We start from the raw sequence: 14485 nt of genomic DNA on the forward strand, positions 1-14485 counted from the left end.
GGAATCATGCAAGTTGTATTGTGTGCTGAATGAGAATTTTCATGTTTGGTAAATTAAGGCTAATTCCTTATTCACATTTGCATGTGAGTTAAGCGAAGGACTGACGGATCGAGTACATTAGGTTATGCACTAGTCAGGTCCACCACAAAGGTTGATAAGATTATTCGTTATGATTTACTAAAGTTTAGTAAATATGATTGTGCTTACAAGTTTAAGTGTAATTCTGAAACATTGGAAAAGTTTCAATGTATGGCAGAATGAATAAGAAGAATCAAATAAGGCAGAAAGATAAAAGTTTCTCCAATCTGAAGAGATGGGAAAGTACTTGTGTATCTTGTTTTATGATTATCTTAGTGATTATGGAACCATATCACAATTGATCCTCTAAGGACACCTTAGAGCATTTTTTTTCCTAAGGAGAGGAATCGTGAATTGTTGAAATGGTTAAATCAAAAGATAAATCATACTTCGTTCCAAAAACATATCCTTGAGTTATACTCCAACATTGTGATGGGTTTTGGTCATAAGACATCCTATGTGCTCATACAAACCTTAATGCTTGGATCTAGGTTTCTCTATTGTACATGCTTTGAATCCAAGACTATAAACCCTAATTCTAGCATACATATAATCATATTAACATGAGAATAAGTTTATAGTGTTACCTTGATTGTTATGTAGCAATAACAATCCCAAATCTCCTTGAATTGAGTTTGGAATGCTTAGAGTCACAAGTGTCACTCCTCTAATGGCTTACAAACACCATAAGCAAATGGAGAAGGTATAAAGAGAGAGGTGAGAGGTTGGAATACGTATCTAGGACCTCTTGGAAAGGGATACCCGAATTCATGACCCTAGGGGTGTTTATATAGGTGTAGAGATAGGGTTTCAGTCATTATCCTTATCTAGTTGATTATCCATTAAGCAACCAATAAGATAATCCTTGAATCCGTATCATACTCGAATTCTAAGGCTTTCCAACCTTAAATTCGTCCACCATATAAATAAGATAATCCTTACCTTATTTTGTAACTATCACATAATTACAAATCAACCCCTCTAGTTTAATTAATTACATTTGATCACAAAACTAATTCTTAATTAATTATTGACCAATATTAATTAAACAAATATGATTTCTCCTTTAATATATTATTCTTATAACATATTAATAAATCATATTATCCTCTCTCTCTTTATTCATTTCTCCAATCAAGTTGCTTTGGTGAAGGCAACCCAAAAGGACCATGCACCATCGGGTCAAGTACATACCAAAATAGTTATGGACTTAGACACTAATCCAACAGTCTCCCACTTGGATAAGTCTAACAACTATTCTGCGTATGATCTCTGATCATATCAGATACGCGTGTCCTTAGATAAGGGATCATATATTCCTCCATTCTAGATATCGTATGAGATATGATTTCAAATCATTCGCTTTGTACTATATCTCGATTTCCGATTTATGACGACAGACTTATTGAACAAATCAAATTAGCCCTAGCCCGGCCGAGCATTTACGTATGTCATCACTAAACCATCGAGGGGCCCAAAAGATATCGCTTTTATCCTTCTTTGGATAAAAGGAATGGATAAACCTTGATACAATGCTTGCTTGCACTCACTAACCAAATCGCACACAACAATATGTTTTATAACACCAAGTTACTAGTGCGTTTGCATATTATTAATGCGCAACCGATTAGCAAGATACAACTCACACATCTCGGTTTGAAGAATATAAGATGTTATCGTCTCACTAATCACTCGAGATAGTGATCCAAGTGAGCGTGGGTTTAATCCAATGCTCAAATCATATTCATAAGCACTCATGAACGTTGCAGCAAACATTTGCTTATGTCTAATACTTTTCTAGACAATCCACACACCAATTCATGACAGTCTTCATTCATATCTACTTCCAACATATGAACGACTGTGGCCGTTTGAATAATTCGATTATTATTAATAAACTCAATTATTCTGGAAGTCAAAACATGCAAGGTGAAACACAAGAATAATACTAATCCCATATGGCCTCAAACCTTTGAGTATAAACAAAACACGTTTTATTTATCACCATATCGATTACTCATTATTTGTCGTTTCGGGTAATCAACTTCTTACTTGAATTATTACATTTGTCCCATGCTCCTAGCATGCACACAATGTTTACCTATGGTTCTTACTTTTGTGGAATAGACAAATTGAACACGTTTCCAATCCTTCTCATTTTACAACTCCAAATCCATTTTTCTTAAGTGTAAGAATATCAAATTCTTGTTACTTATAGAATATACTAGATTCTAACACTTTATGCAACGATCCTTTCGTAATGTCACGACACCAATGTCACAAAGACTATTGCCAATGATATTACAAAGTCCTCTATCGGAGATTGTTACAAGACAATTCCTTAGATATGATGTCTCTCTCTCAAAGTACATTCCTTTGAACATCCTTTTGCATAAAAGTTTTTAATCTAGACATAGATTTTCAATATTTACTTCCCAACATGGACACGCTTCCATATTTTCCATATGACAACTCATTCTTAATAGAATCTTATCTATTCGTAATGATGTCGATATTGTCCATCCAATATGGAAACATTTCCAAAATTTCCAATACTATACTTCCAACTACTCACAAGCGACCAATCCTCGTCGAACTTTGGATTGTCCTTTGATAGTTGTTTAATTATTTTAGTCAAAACCAATTCTAGTCCCCTTTCCCTCTAAATGCACTAGACATTCGGAAAATTTTAGAATGGTCAAACATTAAAGCATTAGCAATCGATCCTATATCCATAGCGTATGGGACACAATGCACAATGTTTTATTTGCTATGTTCTCAAAATTCGAATTGTGAAGAGGAATGCCGTAATCATAATCGAAATTTTAAGAACACACTATGTACCTTTGACTAAATTTATCAACATTTGTCAACCTAATCCTTTAGATTTGAAATGAAGCATAATATTCTCTCCCTTAATTATAGCAAAACAACTTTACAACTCTTACAACTTTGCAAAGTATGACTCTTGTTTTCTATAATTAATATTGCCAACTTGCAATACTTTCTATAATAATCATGCAATCATAACTTTTATGCTCCCAATATCATGATGATTATTATAAAACATAACACTTATGCTCCCACTAGCTTCGACATGTATTCATAAACATCTTAACTTTCAGAAAAACAATACCTATTGAATTTCTTAAGTTCATGTTTCTAATACTTAGTGCTTTGATAATCTTTTATCAAGACTTCTTGAACTTATACACTTTTGCCTTAGATAGTTCATATGTGTGTCTTAACAATTAAGACTAATTGCCAAACCTCACAATTCAAATTATGGAAAGGGATACCGTAACCATGATCGTATTCGAGAATGCAATTTTACAATCACTATCTTTTAAAAATCTTTCTTAGTGAAAGCATTTCCTCACAATCATTTTCATGAAGGAGGAAATCTTATGACACTTAGATTTAAACGGTGTATGTGTTTCTATCCATTTGTTAAAACCAAAGTTTTACGATAAATTCAAACTCATATGGATCGAACTTTCTTAATCTTTATTTCTTGCCTTATGGTAGCACAGCTGCCCACCACGTTTTCCAAGTAGTTAAGCAGCTCACCTTTTTCCTATCAATGTACTTTCCATTGATCAAGGTCCTTGCATTTTATGCATTCAAATGAGAACTCATAGGACTCACATGCATAATTAACTCGATTGGATTGGCACAAAAACAAAATAATGTCTTCACGATAGGTTGTCAACCTCAACTCGTGTGCTAGTGATGATCGATAAGGTTTATTTGATTTGTTCTTGAAACTTTTCAAGACTATTAAGACTCCCACTGACTCCTTGACATATAAGATTCTCTTGTCAATAAACATTTGTTAACAACCAAATATTCAAGAGTTAGTGTAGCTTTTATCAAAACAAAACACTTCATAATTTTGGTCTTAGTTGGTCTTTGTCTTATCACAACTTTCCACAATTGATGAATGTTATAAACCTTATTAATACTATTCACTCAATGTCACAATCTTGACTTTAAGACTTGTTATTGAAATGAAGTATGATTGACTTCTTGATTTGACCATTTCTTCAATCCTTGATTCCTCTTCTTGGACATACAATTGTACCAAGACTCACTTAGAGGATCAATTAAGATATGGTTCTTAATCATTAAGACCTATCATAAAGCATAAAAGCTACTCTCCCTTCTTCTTAGAATGGAGAAACTCTTATCTTTCTGCCTACTTGATTCTTCTTATTCGTTTTGCTATTGATCTAAACCCTTTAATCAATTCAAAATTACACTTAATCTTGTAAGTGTAATCATATTTACTAAGCCTTTAGTAAATCATGACGAATATATTTGTTACTCTTATGGTGAACTTGATCAACACACAACTTTGTGTACTCGATCTCCTAGTCCTTCACTTGACACTTTGTCAATGAATTAGTCTAATTTCCAAATACGAAATTTCTCATTCATCGTGCATCCACGTTGCATGATTCCAAGTTTCTGTCCAATTGAAACTTGGGCGATGAGAAACTCTCCCTATTTGGTAAATTCTTGACATTTCCATAAACAACATAACTAAGAATCATATCCATTCGTTGTAGAAATATGCAAACATCAATTTTCATAACAATTTCATTGCAAGGAAGTAAACAAATAAATAGGTTAAATAAAATTTGTTTTATTTATAAAAGCAGCGGAAAAACATTTGTCCTTACAATGCAAAATCTATTGAAAACTATGTAAAAAGAAAATTTCTAACAACTCTATCATAACTATCTAAGCTCAAAATCCTATCTTCAAGTCCATGAGATCGAGATCCATCTCTTGTGATTAGTTTCATCTTGCTCTCTTATCAAGCTTCCTTTCTTTTCACCGATCCTTCAAAACATTCAAATGCAATCTTATCACATCATGTATTAAGAATCAATGAATAGGAACTTAATGGAGTTAGATAGTGGATTCTTACCTATAGCGTAGTCATACTTTTGACTCTCCCATCTCTTAGATCTCTTAGGTAAATAGGGCAACTTCGTTTCCAATGCCCCTTCTCTTGGCAATAAAAGCAAACTGACTCCTTTGGAACAACACATGGAACTACCTCAAACATCGCCTTTCTCTTATGATCAAACTTTTCGATCATTTCATGTCTTTCATTGCCATTGTCTATATCCATAGAGGTCTTGAAGGCAGATTCACCAATCAACTTTGCTTTTCTATTGCGCCAAACCATTGCTGATTCAACAGCAATAAGCATATAGGTGAGATCCATAAGGGTCACGTCGCGGTTCATCATATAGTACTCTCATACGAACTCACTATATGAGTTAGGAAGTGACTGAAGAACCCAATCAACAGCCATTTCCTCACAGACAACGGATCCCAACAGTGTGACTTCATCCCTAAGACGTGTGCACACATCGACTTTCCTTCTTTATGTTTACTTGCCAAAAGGGCTTGAGTGATATCGAACCTTTCAATTTTACAATCTTGTGGGTTAGGGAGAATAATTGGAGGAGGAGGAGGAAGTGAAGCATGATTTCTTGTTCCTCGATCGAATCGTGGAATGTCATCTTCATGTGGAATTCTCGTTCCACGGGATTTGAGAAGACCATAGTTGTCGAACTTTGACATCGGGAGAAAAACGAATTCAAGTTAGTTGATTGATTGAGTCCTTGGTAAATTCACCCAAATGAAATTCCAAGGCTAGGATCCAACACAATATCCTACAACTCGGGAGAGGGATGCCGTAACCCAAATTGCAGAACATTTGAAGGTAAGTGAATGACGATTCACTAATTTCCACCATGAAAAACGAAAAAGAAATTTAAGTTTTAAACCTATGAAAAATCCTAGATCCTTTGAGATTCATTGAACATTTCAATGGCATGTTTAAATCTCGATATGCCCCTCTTGTTTGTGACTGGGATGCCGAGGATCACAAAGCGGGTGTGAATAACCATGCAAACTACATGGTGCCCTCACATGTTACAATCACCTATTCGATGTGCCGGTAAACCACACACGCTCCACCGAACTATGACAAACATTGAGTCACCCTTTTCTACCTTTGCTTAGAACCATTTAGTGTGCCGGTAAACCACACACGCTCCACTAACGTATTCGCAAGGGCACAAAGTGTAATTTCATGGAATTGCATCAATTCACTTTTGCCTAAGTAACTAAGATTGGGAATTAGAAAAACATTTATTTACTTTGTATTTTATTATACTTATAATGGAAGGTTTCGTCCTATCCTACCCGTTCGGCTAACGACCCTCCACTAGTCAAGAGTGCGGTGGGTAAGAGTGGATACCCATTCAATCGCCATTTTATAGGAAATTTCCTTAAACACCCCTTATAGACCAGCTTCGTGAATGAGGCCTACTAACGGTAAGACTGACCTTTACTCATACTTATATATAATGTTAGACTTTTAATGTTATATATAGTATAGGGTGTATTTTATACTTTTAAAATACTATATGGTTAACTTTAACAATTACACTTTTAATTCAATTAAAAGGTTAACCTAAACTTTTATGGATTTATTAAACCTCTTTTAATTATACTCCTTAATTAATTAATAAAACCATAAGGGTGTGATTTGAACTTTTCAAAACATTACTAGGGTTTTAGAATTTAACATTTCTAATTAAACCTTTAATCAACTTTTAAATTCCAAAACTTGAGGGCAAATTTCAAAACATTAGGGTTTTAACTATTTAAATTTCAAAACTTCAAAACTTTTGGGTTCAAATTTAAACTATAAAACCTAAAGGGGAAAATATGAAACTTTTCATAACAACAAGGATCAAATAAAAAATAATCTAAACTAACATTTAGTTACATAATTATCCATATTTGATTTGTTTAATGATTTCTTGCAAAACAATTTATCAATTTACTCAAAATAATTAATCAATTATCTTATAAGGAAACAATTATCTTGTTAATTGATAATTATCTTTAATTAGATCAAGAATATAGTTATATATATCATAAAATCGGATTCATATTGATCTAACATGATAAGGTAACTATCCATATGCAATAACAGCAAGAAATCCCGAGATAAGCATTATCTGACGAGTTGACTCGTCGAGTCAAGCATGGACTCGTCGAGTCTGCATGGACTCGGCGAGTTCAGCCATGGACTCGGCGAGTCCAGCCTCCACAATCCAAAAAATCGAATTTTTTAGTTATACAAAGCATCAATACAATTGAAACCAAGCAAGGCTCTGATACCACTGATGGGTTTTGGTCATAAGACATCCTATGTGCTCATACAAACCTTAATGCTTGGATCTAGGTTTCTCTATTGTACATGCTTTGAATCCAAGACTATAAACCCTAATTCTAGCATACATATAATCATATTAATACGAGAATAAGTTTATAGTGTTACCTTGATTGTTATGTAGCAATAACAATCCCAAATCTCCTTGAATTGAGTTTGGAATGCTTAGAGTCACAAGTGTCACTCCTCTAATGGCTTACAAACACCATAAGCAAATGGAGAAGGTATAAAGAGAGAGGTGAGAGGTTAGAATACGTATCTAGGACCTCTTGGAAAGGGATACCCGAATTCATGACCATAGGGGTGTTTATATAGGTGTAGAGATAGGGTTTCAGTCATTATCCTTATCTAGTTGATTATCAATTAAGCAACCAATAAGATAATCCTTGAATCCGTATCATACTCAAATTCTAAGGCTTTCCAACCTTAAATTCGTCCACCATATAAATAAGATAATCCTTACCTTATTTTGTAACTATCACATAATTACAAATCAGCCTCTCTAGTTTAATTAATTACATTTGATCACAAAACTAATTCTTAATTAATTATTGACCAATATTAATTAAACAAATATGATTTCTCCTTTAATATATTATTCTTATAACATATTAATAAATCATATTATCCTCTCTCTCTTTATTCATTTCTCCAATCAAGTTGCTTTGGTGAAGGCAACCCAAAAGGACCATGCACCATCGGGTCAAGTACATACCAAAATAGTTATGGACTTAGACACTAATCCAACACATTGTAACTTGAGTGACATAGTCTTTAGAAAGTTATTAACACTTGTGAAATGTAGAGTAAGATGTTTCCTATTCTTGTAAATTTGAGATTGGTAAGTTGTGATGTTTTGGATAAGACAAAGACCAACTAAGACCAATTGTGAGAAGTGTTTAGCTTGATAAGAATCCACACTAACTCTTGAATATTTGTTTTTTCAAGGAATGGTTCTTGACAAAGAGAATCTTATATGCCAAGAGGTCAGTGGGAGTCTTAAAGATCTTGAGATAGTTTCAAGAACTAATCAAGAGGATTGTTAATCACTAGCCTACGACCTTCAGTCCATATGAGTCTGGATTTGTCACTAACCTTGTCTTGTGATTATGGTTTTGAGAAATTCACATGGATAGGAACACTTACACCATAAAATCTAAGTGTCATAAGGTTTCTCTCCGATTAATGAAAATGATGGTGAGGAAACGCTTTCACTAAATGGATTTTAAGTAGATAGCAGTTGTGATATTTGCATTCTCATGTCGTTAGTGGATCGTGTGTGGTTAACCGGAACACTAACTAGTGAGAATGGAAAAAGGCCTAGACAAACATGTGAGCTATCGAAGAAAAGGTGTATGATTTTTATAAAGTCTTATCGAAGCATCTCGTATCAAAAATATGAACTTTGGTAAGAAAGTCAATAAATTATTGTTTTTATAGAAGTCCAGCTGATTTCTGAGTACATGTCAAAGCTAGTGGGAGCATAAATGTTATGCTAGTAAGATAATAATCATTATGCTAGTGGGAGCATGATGATTATGCTGCAAGTTAGGAATGTTAATTATAGAAAACAAAAGTTTCAATTCACTTTGAAAAGTTGTCTTCCTATAATTAAAGGAGAGGATTTTATACTTCATTCCAATTCTACAAGCTTAGATTGAGATTTTAATCAACTTTAGTCAAGGATATATATGAATGTTATGTTGGAAAGGTTCAACATAAAGAAATTCTATATATGTTGCGTTCTCAAAATTCGATTATGATTTCGACATACCTCTTCATAGTTCAAATTATGAGAACATGGCAAATAAATTTTTTTATAGCATGAATTGTGTCCTATATTCTTCTGGTATAGGATCGATTACATGTTCTACAATATTCATCCATTCTAAAATTTTCAAATGCCTAGGGCATTAAGAGAAAAAAAAGGGACTAGAACTGGATATGACTAAAATGATTAAGCAATTGTCGAGAACAATTTGAGGTTTTCCAAAGGTTGGTTACTCATGGACAATTGGAAGTATAGAGTAAGGACCACATTGACATATTTTGAAAAGAGGCAAATCTTGTTCAAAAGTGATGGTCAAAATGGGAATATGGAATTGTTTCCGTAGGTGGAAGTTATTCCTTGAATCTGTGTAAGATTAAAAGAACTTAATGCAAAGAAGGATGTTCAAAGGAATGTACTTTGAATTTGAGACTTCATTTCCATGGAATTGCTTTCCATTGGGAATACTTTGTGATGTTTGTTTCCAAGTCTTTGTGACTTTTGTGCATAGTCATTACAAAAGAATCATTGCATATAAGTTTAGAATCTAACAGATTACAGTAAATGGCAAGAGTTTGGTATTATTACATTTACAAAAGGGATTGGGATTGTGAAATGAGCATCATTGTATTCGTGTTCAATTGATCTATTTCATAAAGAAAGGACCATAGGTAAACAAAGTATGCATGCTTGGTGCATGGCATGACTATTGTTTCAATTCAAGTATTAAGTTGATAAATTGAAACAATGAATAATGAGTAATCAATATGGTGCTTAGATAAAAGGGTTTTTATTTACACTCAAAGTGTTGAGGCCATACAAGATTAGTATTATTTCTATGTTTCACTTTGCATGTTTTGACTTCCAGAATAATTAGATCATTCTTCCCGAATGATTAGGTTATTCAAACCATCCACAGTCAGTCATATGCTAGAAGTAGATATCAACCAAGACTGTCGTGAATTTGGCTTGTATGATTTGTCTAATGTGCATTAGACATAGCAAGAGTTGCTACAACATTCATGACTGCTCATAAGTTTTGAGTATTGGATTCAACCCACTCTCATTTGAATCACTTCATGAATTTTATCACGAGTGAATCATGAGACGATAATATCTTGTATACTTCAAACCTAGAGATATAAGTTGTTGACTATGAGTTGGTTATACATTGATTTCATGAAAACCCATTGGTAACTTGATGTTATAAAACGTGCCTTTGTGTATGATTCAACAAGTAGTCAGTGCAAACGTATGAGTCGAATTTTATCCATTCCTTTTACCCTTAATGGGAAGAAAGCGATATCTGTGGGCCCCTCGATGATTTAATGATGACAAAATGTAAGTGCTCGGCCGGGCCTGGACTGATTTGATTTGTTCAATTAGTCAGTCATCATGAATCGGAAATCGGGAAACAACAAATGGAAAAAGAGAATGATTATAATCCATGTCTCAGTCCATATGATATCAAGAATGGAGGAATATATGATCACTTATCTAATGGACGCGTCATTAATTTGTTCAGAGTTCGGCAGTAGCTTTTAAGAGCTACAATTGTTGGTCAGGTTGTGAAAGCGTACTTGCAATAATAGTTATTAGACTTATCCAAGTGGGAGACTGTTGGATTAGTATCTAAGTCCATAACTATAATTGATATATACTTGACCCGACCCGACATGGTTCATTTGGGTTGCATGGCATCATGCATTTGGATAGACTAAAATGAAAGAAATAACACTTAAGGTTTATTAATATATTATAAGTTATAATATATTAATAAGATTATTTAATTAGTATTGATCTAGAATTAATCTAGAACTAATTAAGTGATCAAAAGAAGACTAATTAAATATATGGGTTGATTGTGTAAATCATCCATACTTATATAGTGGGCTAATGCTCCATGGATTATCAGGTTGGGCTAAAACCCATAGGATGCTCCATGGATGATCCATGGTGTATTTGAACCCATGGATCCAAGGAAATGGAAATCTATGACAATTACTCAATTAGGGTTTACCCTAATTGTGACTAACTATATAATGATATTATTATTGAAGAAATCGGTCACTAGTGAAACAAGTGAGGGCAAACCGATTTTAGAAGTGTTCTACTTTCTCTAAGTTATTCAAAATGCATTTGATGTTGTGTGAACCATTTGAGGTGTCACACTTGGGGCACTAGGCTCTTGAGCTCCATGGAATCAAGCACCAAACAAGAGGTATGTAATTCTACTAGAATTTATATTTTGTGTACTTTATATTACGCTAGTTAGAACAATACCTTGGAAAATTGATATTTTCATGTATAATAGAGAAAACATAGATCCAAGGTATTTAGGGTTGCATGTACACCATAGGAGTGTTAGAATGCTCAAAACCCATAAAAAACTGCTTTCCTTAACGGGAAGTTGGCCGAAGATGTTTACATGAGTCATCCAGAGGGTTTTGTCAATGCAATGTACCCTAGTAGAGTGTGTAAGCTTGAGAAATCCATCTATGGATTGAAGAAAGCGTCTCACAGATGGAATCCTTGTTTTGATGAAAAAGTCAAAGAGTTTGGTTTCTTGCGAAGCAAGGGTGAGTCTTGTGTATATGTCAAAGCCAGTAGGGGTATAGTTAACTTTGTCATTTTGTATGTGGATGACATACTGCTCATAGGAAATGATGTCCCGACTTGCAGGAGGTTAAGTCCTCACTTGGGAAGTGTTTCACAATGAAGGACCTCGGAGAAGCTGCTTATATTCTTGGGATAAGGATAGTTAGAAATATAAGTAAAAGGCTAATAAGACTTAGTCAAAGTATGGAGAATTCTAAGAATGGCGAGTTACCAATCAAAAGCAATACCAAGTTGAGTAAGACTCAATGTCCGAGTATCGAAGCCGAAATAGCAAAGATGACTCGAGTACCTTATGCTTCCGTAGTTGGCTCGATCATGTATGCTATTACTTGTACTTTCCCTGATGTGGCCTTCACTTTGAGCATGGTCAACAGATATCAAGGGAACCTTGGTAGAGCACATTAGACCGCAGTCAAGAATATTCTTAAGTACCTTCAGAGGAATAAGGAATGGTTTATTATCCTCGGTGGGATTGAGGACTTAAGGGTGTAAGGGTATAGTGATGCCAGTTTTCAGACTGACTGAGACAACTTTTGCTCTCAGTCGTGTTGGGTCTTTACCCTAAATGGAGGAGCAGTGACTTGGAATAGTTCCAAGCAGGAGACCGTAGTTGATTCAATGTTTGAATCAGAGTACATAGAAACAAGTGAAGCATCGAAGGAGACGATATGGTTGAATAACTTCATCGGAGACATTGGAGTTATGCCAGCCATTAAGGAGCCTTTGGAGATTTTCTATGATAATGAACATGCGGTTTCCTTAACGAAGGAACCAAGGGATCATGCAGATCCAGACATATCGACATGAAATATCATTTTATTAGACATTTGGTAGAAGAGGGACTCCTCGTAGTGAAGAGGGTGTTGTTAGAAGAGAACCTAGCAGATACCCTTACGAAGGGACTGAGTAGGGTTAAGCACTTGCAGCACGCTAGGAGCATTGGGCTGAAGGATGATATTAGTTTTAGTGATTAGATAGCTTTTAGAAACTTGTAATAGCAATATCTATATACGGTTTATTATTTGCGAGTTGGTTGTGCATTGATAACATGTAAACACCTACTAACTTGATGTTAAAAAAACACATTGTTGTGTATGATTTTTTGAGCGAATGGTAAATGCATATAAGTCAAAGTTTATCTATTCCTTTTATCCTATGAGGGTAAAAGCGATATCTTGGGACACTCGATGATTTGATTTGACTTATATGCCAGGCCCAGTTAGGATTGAATTGATGTGTTCGAATAAGTTCTATTTCAGACAGATTAGAAACCGAGAAACAAACTGCTGGACAATAAGTATGACTATGTTCCATGTGATTATGCACATGATATCTTGAGCACAGAGGACTATACGATTCCTTATCTAAAGGACACGTTAGAGTTCGACAACGACTTTTGAGAGCTACGATTGCTAATCGGATTTTGAAGTCTCACTTGCATTTATGGTTATTAGACTTATCCAAGTGGGAGATTGTTGTATTAATTTCTAAGCGCATAACTATATTTGGTATGTACTTGACCCGGTTGTAGCATGGTCCTTTTGGGTTGCCTTCACCGGAGCAACTTGACTGGATGATTAATTTAGAAAGAGGTTGTTATGGTTTATTAACATATTATATGAATAGTATATCAAAATGAGAAATCATATTTTTTTTTAATTAATATTGGTCAAGAATTAATTAAGAATTAATTTTGTGAACAAAAGAGATTAATTTAACTTTGGGGACTGAATTGTAATTATTGGATAGTTGCAAAGTAGATTAAGAAACCCTAGGGATACGGTGGACGAAATCCTTATGGATAACCCATAAGATTTCATCAAAGGTAGGGATCTAGATGGTTCTTATGGGCTGTTTGGTGGCTAAGTAACCAGATAAGGACTCTGACTGAAACCCTAATCTCACACCCATATAAATAACCCTTATGCTTCATATTTCGGCTACTACTTGAACCTTAAAGATCCAGGAGCCAATTTTGAGCCTTTCCCATCTCTCCAAGATCTTCCAACTCGCTGTGGTGTTCGTGATTCATTAGAGGCGCAACATTTGGGGTGCTAAGATTCTCAAAAGCTAAAGATCTTCAAGCAACAATCAAAGGTAACATTCTTACTAGGTTACTTATGTTGATTTAAAGTTTTGTTGTATACTACATTAGCGTTTCCAAGTCTTGGACAATTATGCATGGACAAATAGGAAAACTAGATCCAAGAAATTAGGGTTTGCATGAACACCATAAGAATGTTGTTTTGCTCATAACCCAACAGCACCGCCACAACTCCTCCCCCTCCCTGCAACCTCGGACAATCAGCCCATTTGTGGTCGGTCTGGTTGCAGTGAAAACAAATCAAGGCCTTATTGGGGCAATCCTTGATCATGTGGCCTGACTGGCCATATACATAGCGTCCCGAGCCTACTGACCGACAAGCCCCACTATGCGGTTTACCGCACTTGGCACACCTGTCATGACCCTGTTGGCCCTTGTTGAAAGAATCTGAGGTCTTAGGCTTTTTAGCCTGACCTACTGCTATATGTGCCTTCTCTGGCTTCCACTTGGTGTGGAATTCCAACTCCATCTCCTGCTCACAGGCCTTTTCCAATTATCTCATTCAAGGTTTTGCACCCTATAAAGCTTACAAACTCTCCAATATCATCCCTCAACATGGAATGATACCTCGTCCTCCTCATATCCTTGTCTGTGGCATACTGTGGGATCAACAACGCTCGTTCCCGAAACATGGCGGTGATCTCCGACA

Source organism: Lactuca saligna, chromosome 3, assembly GCF_052625555.1.
Source record: "Lactuca saligna cultivar CGN05327 chromosome 3, ASM5262555v1, whole genome shotgun sequence".
Classification (NCBI taxonomy): Eukaryota; Viridiplantae; Streptophyta; class Magnoliopsida; order Asterales; family Asteraceae; genus Lactuca; species Lactuca saligna.